General features: G+C 37.3%; 1 protein-coding gene across 1 annotated transcript in view; it reads left to right on the forward strand.

Annotated features, from left to right (window-relative positions):
* Window positions 1–9,243, forward strand: part of LOC309805384 (uncharacterized protein) — a gene marked incomplete at its 5' end in the record, with an annotated part of 252,890 nt that extends 243,647 nt beyond the window's left edge. Inside the window, one exon of the mRNA XM_082623303.1 lies at window positions 9,205–9,243. The remainder of the gene's footprint in view (window positions 1–9,204) is intronic.
* Between the last annotated feature and the right edge of the window lie 1,755 nt (window positions 9,244–10,998).

Here is a 10,998-nt window from a genome sequence, read left to right on the forward strand (position 1 = left end):
TTTTTATAATATCTCAAAGAGTTATTTAATTCATAATTTTGGAAAAGACAGGTAAATAATAAAAATGTTTACTGAACTGCCAGCTTAGGTATATGGTTATGTATATATCCCAAATGTTCCCTAGGATTTGTTTATGAAAATAATGAATAAGTCTACTATAGGTACAGTCTTATTAACTAGTAATCTCATTTTACCTGGGAGTTACATGCATATAATTACATATACATATATAAATTAAAAAAGTAAACCACTAGAACATTTCCTATAGGTGCCTGATCTTCAAAGGGACCACAACCTTGGACCACCAGCTAGAAGGCCCATGACTAGTTCTTTGAGCCTTAAGTTTAAGGACCCCTCCAGATGTCTCCCAAATTTCTCTTATCATGCTGCCCATCTTGATTCCAATGGCTATGCTGGCCATGGGAAGCCTTAACCCAATTTGGTCCCCTGAATGGTACTGGCCACACAGTGTTCCATGGCTGGCTCTCTCTGGGCTCCTCTGACCATTGGGTTTAATGATTTCTGTGGCTTGTATTTTAGTACATTGCAAAAATATGTCTTCTGTCCATGTTTTGAGACTAGGAGGAATAGCTTACAGAAGAAGCTACTTTCTCTGATTTCTTTTCCTCTTCCCTATAAAAATTGCTTTTAGTTCCCCTGTCTACAGTTATGACTTGGTAACTAAGGCTGCTGGCAGGAATTAACAAACAAAAATCTTTATCTTTTGGCTATTTCTGAGTCAATGGGAGCTCAAGTCTCAAAATGTGCTTTTCCCCTTGTTTCTCAAGTTAGATTTTGCCATCAGTTTTGTTAATAGCAATGTGAGATAAGAAATCTCTTTTGTGGAAATTTTTTAAAGCTTAATTTTCTTGCTTCTCTGTTTATCTATCTATCTATCTATTTATTTATTTATTTATTATTTTGGCTAAAGTAAGTTTGCCTCACTTCCAACAGTAAAGTTACTTTTCAGGGTTTTACCTGTTACTTATTTGAGGCTATAAGGGGTCCAGGAGCCACGCTGAAACTCATAAATATTGTACCAATGCTCAGACCTGCCAGGCCAGCTACTGTATATAGCCCTTATGTTGTACCCAGTAGGTCAACCCACAAACCTCAAATGACAGCTATATGGTCCATTCCAAGTGCCCTGTGAGGCAAGGAAGAGTATAGGTATGTTAGATATATGGCCATTGATTCTCTTTTGTACCCAGGATGTCTTCACATTAATAAAGCAAACCAACAGCAAATGTCTCAGCCTTCTCTGACTGCACTTTAAAGTTTGGAAGAGAAGCTTTTGTTTTAAAAAAATTCATTCTGGTGAAATTCAAAATAGCCTGAAACTATAAAATTTGGGGAAATTTGGGTTCTTATTTTAGGTTAAAAATGCTCCCAGACGAGAGAGAATTTTAAGTTATGAAAATACCTCATTTATCTCTGTGATGTTTATAGAGTATTTTTATTAGATATAATTTCATTTTTGTTAATGTAGGTTCTCAACTCCATCAAATGCTTAATGCAGTAAAACGTTTATGTTTTATTATCAGAGGCATGCAAACCACTTTTTGGGGGGTGGGGTATGCGGGCCTCTCACTGTTGTGGCCTCTCCCGTTGCGGAGCACAGGCTCCGGACGCACAGGCTCAGCGGCCATGGCTCACGGGCCCAGCCGCTCCGCCGCATGTGGGATCTTCCCGGACTGGGGCACGAACCCGTGTCCCCTGCATCAGCAGGCGGACTCTCAACCACTGGGCCACCAGGGAAGCCCCAAACCATTTTTGACGGTAATATTTTTAAAAGCTACACAAAAGTCACGGCTGGAGACTCTCTCTCTGCTTGGCAATACTAAAAACTGATATCTTCTTACATCTGCAGTCCCTCCTTATTTGCAATATCCAATTAAAATAAAACAAATTATGTCATTAAATCTTGAAAGCAGTAACACACCAGGGCTGTTCACAAATTCCATGACTGGGTGTTCAGTTGTATGTGAGTACATGGTTGGTTGAAACATTTCCATCATAAACAGAAGGAATCAGAGATGAGTAACAGCTCTAATTTGGTTTCAGTTATAGAGGTTCTCCTTTTCCAAGAATATTTGGTACTAGAAAAAGTACTTTCAAAGGGTTTACACTTAAAACTGTGGCAAAGGCAATGCTTTGTGTTCACCTAGTCTATTTCATTTTCTCTTCCTGAACACAAGGAAAAATAACATGTTACAACTTCCCTTATGGTTGGTTGTGGCCATGTGGCTAATTCTGGCCACTGGCCTGAAAGTGGAGTGGAAGGTACCTCTACCACAGCAATGACGGCCACCTGTTGCGATGGCAAACCCACAAGATGGGAGCTGCCTGAATCCCTGAGTCACTGCATGGTGGACAGTCTCATTCTTGCATTAGCATTTTATGAACAGGAAATAAACCTTTGCTGTGTTGAGTCATAGAGATTTCAGGATTCGTTTACTACTGCAAGATAGCCTAGCCTGTCCTAAGTGTCCTAATCAGAAAAACAAAATTTCGATATAAATAGTAGAAAAATTATTTGATTGGGACTTTATCTTCAAAAGAAAAATTATGGAAATCAGTTTTTTTCTCTTATGGCTAATAAAATCTAGATTATAATGTTATAATTGTGCTTAAAATGGAGAATGAATCAAATGTTAGGCTTTTGACATTTTTTCCCCTTAAGGACTCACATATGCCTACTAGACTTCAAAAGACCACTCTAAGGTTGGAGTATGTCCCTTTATCACCCTTTGGGACTATATAATGTAATACACAACCTAAGGATTTCTCTTAGGTAAAAGTGTGAAATTTAACCATTGGAAGGAAGTCTTATTTTTAAAAAGTTAAAAACTGTTAACTTCTTGGAAAATTCTTTTGGAAGTTTTAGAAAAGTTGTTATATAAACAAGTATTTTACATACTTCTTAAAAAGAATAGATATTGTCATTTTTACTGAACTTCAGGGAATTTCCTAACTCTAGATTTTAATTAAAAAATAAAAATAAATTGGAATTTATTTTGGGTGGCTCAGCTAAAATCAGTGAAAAACAATCTCTTGTTTAGCTACAAATAAGCCCAGAAAGGAGGGTCTGACAGGTTAGATGTCATCCCAAGACCCCACACAGTGGGTTTGATACAGAAAGAGAAAGTGACTGCAGCAAATGGCATAGAAACATTTTGAAAGCTTGAATACACAGAAATTATAATATGTAACCAGTGCGTTAAAAAAGTGTCCATATAGGGCTTCCCTGGTGGCGCAGTGGATGAGAGTCCGCCTGCCGATGCAGGGGACGCCGGCTCGTGCCCCAGTCTGGGAAGATTCCACGTGCCGCGGAGCGGCTGGGCCCGTGAGCCATGGCCGCTGAGCCTGCGCGTCCGGAGCCTGTGCTCCGCAACGGGAGAGGCCACAACAGTGAGAGGCCCGCGTACCGCAAAAGAAAAAAAAAAAAAAAAGTGTCCATATAGGCAGCGCTAAGAACCCATAATGTTAGAATATACCACATATAAAATAAGAAAAAAAATCCTTAGCCTATCTGATGGGATATTTTGGACACAAATACTTTGACAAGTATTCCTTGGAAAATAGAAAAATTCTATCATTTTCATTATTTCATTTTCCCAAAGGAAAGTTGTGTTTTTAACATTCTTCATTCTTATACAAACTCCATGATGAACATAAAAATTTGATACCTCATTAGGTATACATAAATCTTGTATTTCATTTCATTTACTTTAAAATAAAAGGATTCCAGAAGCTTTGTGAAATCAAGAAAATGCCTTATACAATTGGAAAACATCCTCTGTTTTCCAATTCAGTATAATAAACAAAGGAAAAAATTATTTTCACAAGAATTTATTGTACAAATTTCATGCAAGTGCTGATTAGATCATTTGACCCATTAAACTCAATTTTAATTTCATATAAAAATTTTAGAAGTTTGTATATTTTGTTAATTTGATATGAACATTAATGTATTACAGTTAGTCTAATTAATGTTAATTAATTTACTGAATATGTGTTACATTAACATAATTCTAATTTAATTTACTGAATATATATTACATATTCTGATTTAATTTACTGAATATGTATTACATTAACATAATTCAAAACTCAGTAACTTTAGAAGGTATGCAAAATGTAAAAGTCAACCTTCCATCCATATTCCTTATCTGCCCAGAGACTACTCTCCTCTGTAGGTAACCACTGTTCTTAGATTTTTATGAATCATTCCAGTGTACTCTATGTGCATTGAAGGAGATACAAATATAAACCAATGATTGTTTTCACTTCTTAGCTTACTTGTTTTCTCTGCAGCAGTGAACAAGGCTCACTATGCTCTATGTCTGGAAACAGTGGTTCCTTGGCTTCTCTCCTGGTTTTTCTTGTATCTCTCTAGCTGTTCCTTTTCCTTCTCCCTTGCAGGCACGGCTTCCTTTGTATGTCCGTTTACAAACCGATTCTTCTTTTTTCACATGACATGTTCTTCCCCAGTGAAGATCATCTATTCCCAGCAGGGAGTAAATAAAGGTATTGGCATCAAAGTAATTTGTGGACTAAGAAAGTCTTTTCAGAAGAGATTAGTCTGCAGGAGAAGGAGGAGTTAGCTAGAAAAGAAAAAGGGTAAAAGGATATTTCTAGATGGAGGGAAGAGTATAAATATCTAGAAAGACATTTAGATAAAAGAGAGACAAAATTTGCAAGTCTAACTTAATAAATATTTGCTGTGAATATTGAATGAAAGAATGAATGTTATAAAAGGATTTTTTACCAGAAAAAAGTAATTATTTTGCTAAATCAGCCGTGCAAATTATACAACCTGAATGAAATTAAACTAAACCTATAAGAACTGGATCTGTGAGTAATTTGAATGAATAAAAGTGAAACTATCGAATCCTCTAACTAGTAAACTAGTGTCTCAATCTTCTGGTAATTGTCAGCATAGCACTCTGCTTTAGGTCAGCTTGATGTATGGGAAGCTCGTCTGGACAGCTTTGCAGATTGACAGTCTGTGAACCTCTCTCCAGATGCCATCAAAGATTTTGCAGCAGAACCTTAAAGTATACTTCACCACAGGGTGGAAGACCTTCATTTTTAGCTGTACCACTTTTTAAGTCTATCAACCATAAGGACATGTCTAAATCCAGTTGCTTTCAAATGTAATACCCCAATGACACATTGAGTGGTGTGTATCCCCTTTGCGGATACAGTTTTTAAAATAAACATTTTTATTTTCTTAGACTTCTCATTCTCTCAGCGGAGAGAATAGAATAGTCTCTCAAAGTTACAAATTCATATCCAAAAGCCGGAATGAAAAGAAGCCACTCTCAGCCTCTCTGCCTCTGTGAGGACAGTATTTTGACTGTGTAGGTCATGGGATTTTTGCCTTTAACAGAATACTTCCTGTTGTTTAATCTTTATGTTTTTTTGAACTGATTGTTTCCATGTCTGTAAGATTCCTATAGCTGCATCAACAATGACTAAGAGCTTGAGGAGCAGTTCCCTGTGCAGAGTCAGAACTTCAACTGAGTCCTGTTGTTCCATTTCTCTGGACCGCATTGTTCTCATCTGTGCTAATATCACAGAACTGTTAAGAGAATCACATAAAATAAAATTGCTTCTTTACATCATAGAATGCTATCAAAGAGTTATTGTAGAAATCTCCTACACTTACAGGAATTACCTCCTGTTTGGGTTAAATTTCTTTTTATTACAATGAGAAAGAATTAACAGGATATCAACAGATAGAGCATTTCATACTCCCTTCATTCCCTATGAATTCCCAATTAATAGTTGCTCCTAGTTCTTTGTCTAATGGTGAGAATCTTGTCTGAACTGTTCTGAGCCCCAGAGCTGAGGTCTCTTAGGTGGCAGCTGTGGAGTATATGACAGAAAATGTTTTTTCATAGTTCTAAATCCAAGTCTCTATCACGGTGGGGGGCTCCCCACATAAAGAAGGGTGTATTCTGACCCTTTTTATTATTTTCCACAAGGTAAAACTGTGACCTCAATGAGAAATTCAATTATAGATTCATTGCAGGAGCTGCACAGATATTACCCAGATACTCACACTCCAGACACACAGCCTCTTTTTCAGAAAAGGGCCCTGTGACCCTCGGATACTTTGCTGAAAAACAATGGTCATGAGCTAATAATTCCATGTTCCCATAAGAAAAAAAAATCATCTCATAGAAACACCAGAGGTCTCAAGCCCATTTGGGAATTTTTAGGAAGCTCTCTCATAACAAGTAGTATAGCATGATTGCACTAGAACTGCCCCAAAGTAAGTAGAGCTGGATTCTAGTCTGGTCATCCTACTCTGTATTATGTAACTCTGACAAGTCACAACTTTTGCAGTGTATGTTTCTTTACCAGCAAAACAAGTCCATATGGGGCTTCCCTGTTGACACAGTGGTTGAGAGTCCGCCTGACGACGCAGGGGACACGGGTTTGTGCCCCGGTCCGGGAAGATCCCACATGCCGCGGAGTGGCTGGGCCCATGAGCCATGGCCGCTGAGCCTGAGCATCCAGAGCCTGTGCTCCGCAATGGGAGAGGCCACAGCAGTGAGAGGCCCGCGTACCACAAAAAAAAAGACAAAAACAAGTCCATATGATCTCCAAGACCCCTTACAACTCCAATATGCCATGATTTTTCTCATTACAGCTGTCTTTAAATACACAAACGCTGATGTCATGTATTGGAGGGGAGAACAACACAGAGTTTGACGAAATTATTGCCCTCGGTCATCCATACCTGAAAACTTAAGGTCTGAATAAGCATACTTTATAACTTTAGCGTACCTAAATGGTCAAAATTGTAGAAAGGTAAATAAACAGTCTCATAAAAGCAGTAAGTTATAAAGAATCTGTTTTATGGAACAAGATTAAGTTTTTTGCAAAGGAAAAACTAAAAAAAAATAATACAGAGTTTGTATCTCTGTCTGTTTCAATGACTTAAAAAATTACAGTTTTTAATCAAAAAGGCAAAATCTTTAGTGGTGATAATGAAGGACCAATAATAATTTTCTCTTCTTCATGCAAACGTAGAAGGATGTTATCTGCATAGAAGCTAATTTTGTACACCACTGAACCAGAACAGATCCAATGACTAGGCCTGAACATCTATCTCAGTGAGATTGCAAAGGGCATTGATGAGAGAGGAGGTGAGAGATGAGGTCTCTGTATCAAATAAATTATCTATTTGCATCTAAAAGCCACAGTGTCTATTCACATTCCATGTTTTTGAAAGGGACAAATATTCCTTGGCTGGTTCAAAAGCTATGAAGCCATTTTGGGGTTTCTATTCAACAGAATAAAAGGGAATAACCAAGAATTCTAAGTTCAGTTCAGGACTGAAATACTCCTAAGTGTCAGCATGCTGCTAAATATATGCTACATGCATAATTTCCCAGACATCACTGATTATGTCTCTCAGTTTACTGATAACTTTGAAAAATTAATTTGATTCAGTATCAAAAGTTGTCAACATATTATTTTAAAGTAGTGACATCAGGGTTTAAGTATAGGGAAAGTCATCTTAGAACGGTTGAGCTTAACAAAAAAGCCTTGATTTTCTCCATACAAAGATAATCTTAATAAATTCAGATAAAAAATTTTTTTAATTAAAATCACCTGCAAGCCCACCAGTCCATTAATATTATCATGTGTTTTCCTTTGTATTTTTTCATATATAGGTGGGGTTGCTTTTTTTTTTTTAACAAAAATGGGACCATGGTGCACATACTGCTTTTTAATTTGCTTTTCTCACCAACCCTGCATATTGAACGTCTTCATAAATCCCTGAATTTTCATGTATAAACAGTTTAAAACTGGCACTTTGAAGAGATCTAGAGCTTCCTCTGAGATTCCTGAGGTGTTTCAGGGTTTGGACCATGGCTGAGTGGACAGGGTGCCTCCCCACCCCAACCCCATCCCAAATCCAACCTTCATCAATAGGAGATTTTTTTTAAAATATGCTTTACTTTTCTTAAAAAAAAACTTATCTCTTTAAAGGGCTCTGCTGCTAAAAAGAAAAATTAAAAATCACTGCTCTATATAAATTTTAGTGTCTAATTTTGGGCATATACATATATATGTATATCATATTCTGATTAATAGATCCCTTTTGACATAGTATGTAAGAGTCACACTTCCTAGGTTTGAATCCCAACTCTGTCACTGACCAGCTGTGTCACTATAGTGGTCTTAAAATACCCACAAATTCTTTGATACTCCTGCCATAAGTATAGATATAGATAGATATTAATCAAGAACCTGTATTAATCAGAATGCATTCAACTTCAATGACAAATAATCCAACCCAAAATGATCTGTGCAAAAAGAAAAAAAAAGGAATTTATTTATTGGCTTACATAGCTATTCAATATTAGCTTCAGGCAAGGCTGGATCCAGGTACTCATCAAATCTCAGTCTGTTCCTAACTCCTGATCATTCAGTCATCCTCTCTTTTATGCTAACTTTATTTTCAAATTTATCTTCTTGTCAGGGCCCCTGAAATTTCTAGGTTTATATCTACCAGTTTTACATTATAGTCAGAGTTCTTACTTGTAACCACAGACTCTGAGTCTGAGGATTAAACAGAAAGTGAGTTTATTAAAAGACTACTTTGTAGGCTACAGAATGGTAAAGGCTAAAGAACCATGCCGGCAGCCAAGCTTCCAACAAGAATGGTCTAAAGAAACTACCACGATGCTGCCACTGACACCAACAAGACTGGGTGCTTTGTTCACACTGGTGCCAAAAGCTCAAATGCTGTTGGTAGTAAGGTCACTGCCAGTCCAGAACTCAACCGTGCAACCACTGCCACCCTCAAAAGCCATACATCTTAGTCATTATCCCCACCAGTCAAATAGGGCCCCCAGAGCGTCCTTCTTTGAGTTGTTGACTTCCCAATCAAAGTTTCACATGACAGAGTGATTGAGGGAGGCATATAGGTCATATGCCTGTTTCCTCACTGCTAAAGAGAATGGATTTTCAGTGTTCTACCTTGGTGAGGCAGACCTCATAAAGTAGAAATTCTGTGAAACTTGGGCATTTGTTCAAAAATGCTGGGCCAAAAACACGATGAATATCCAGAAGAACAGCTCCAGGGTAGAGTGACTGTGCAGGAGTTACTGGCTTAAATACAGAACCAATTATCCACACCCAGAGCATAGTTTGACTTCAGCCTCGTCTCCTCTCCAGAGTCAGAACATTAGCCTGTATGAACCAAAACCAAGATGGAATGGTGTCTTCTTTCCAGAATCCTTCCAGCAGACAAGCTATTTCATACAACTAACGTATCGTGAGCTTTAAAGTAAGTGCCATGTGAGAAAGGAAGTTAGCCTGGCAAATGGTCAAAACATAAAATTGCAAATGAGTAAATGACATTTCATAATTTTAAACTTTGCCTATTTGAAAAATAGTTGAGATTTGCCACTATCTCATACATGAAAAGTTTAAGAAGAATAATGTGCAGCTGCCAGCATTTGAACAATTTTTAGCTGATAACATAGTTCCTTTGGTATTGTTAACATGCTTGGATCTCTCACTCAGATATGTGCTATGGTCTTCACAAAAGGGTTTTAGGACATTAATCACTCATTCTGGAAACAAATTTACCCTCATCTGATGCTGATCGCTATTATACAGTTAATAAGATAAAATGCATCAAATATTAAAAATCAATTAAGTTACAGAAAACATGATGAATGATCCAAAAGGATTGAATGCCGTCTAGACTAAGAACAAATTTTTGCTTTGATTATTTTATGGATATATCTTTTATAATTAATTTAACTTGGCAACTCAATATTTTTGCACCTATCTATTGCATTTCATAATATAAAGATAAATTTCTAAGGCTATTATCCATGCTTTTCTTACATGTTTTTCTCCATATGGAAACAAATTTCTTACATGCTTTTCTCCATATGGAAACAAATTGAAAGTGCTGTGCTTGTCAGAAGCTAGATTTGGTGTGTATAGAGAACTATATATAGAGATGGCCCTCAAGAACTTAGAAATGAAGGAAATGGATTGCTTTATGAGACAAACTGTAAAATGAGCATAACTACTGTATCTTTGATGGGCAAATTATCCTGCAAAAGAGATAACTTTCTAGCCCTTCAGAACTATAAAGTTTGGATGATGTTTATATCCGTACCTGTCATGTCAGCCCAGGAAATCCAGAAAAGGAGAGTCATGGAGTGTAGTTTGGGATCCTTCCCTGCACACACAAAGGAGAGTTATCAAGGATAACATTGGCAGTGTCCATCTCAATGGGTTCTTAATGAGAGGGAATCTTAGGCATCATACTTTGAATACTGTCTCTAGGGCAAGACTATGTCCATGGAGATTTGGACACATCAGCCCTGATAGTAACAATCATTTGATTTATCTATTGCCTGTTGCTAAAATTTTTATGTTCAGATAACCTTTTAATCACATAAACTTTATAAAGATTATAAAGAGGGAAAAGCTCTTCATTCTGACTGTGGGTCTTCTAGTTCCCATGACAGTTGTATTTCATTTTTAGTTAGTAAGTTCACATTCTGATATCTCCTGCAGTCTCCTGGGCAGCTTATGTTAAATCAGTGTCACAAGACTTCTAGAAATTGACCATTATCAGTGGCCTCTCCCTGAGCCCACTTGCAAATGCTGATCTATCTGGGAATTTCTATACTTGATCCTAAACTAAGCCACCATGGCTACAATATTAGAAACCAAATCAAGGTCTGTAAACCACAGTTTGCTAAGAAAAAAAGAATTGGGGATGTCTGATATTACAAGGTGGATTTCAACATCCACCACTGTGTAGGCAGCCCAATCAACTGAAACCTACAAGTGAGCATATTCTCAGAGCCTGGAACAGATAAATGTATGTGGCTCAAGCAGCCCTTGAAGTGAGATGTTCTTCCCTGCATAACTGTTAGTTTTATGGTGAACAGTGTGTGTGTGTGTGTGTGTGTGTGTGTGTGTGTGTGTGAGAGAGAGAGA

The sequence above is a fragment of the Mesoplodon mirus genome (genome assembly GCF_964341445.2).
Source record: "Mesoplodon mirus genome assembly, chromosome: 5".
Taxonomy (NCBI): Eukaryota; Metazoa; Chordata; class Mammalia; order Artiodactyla; family Ziphiidae; genus Mesoplodon; species Mesoplodon mirus.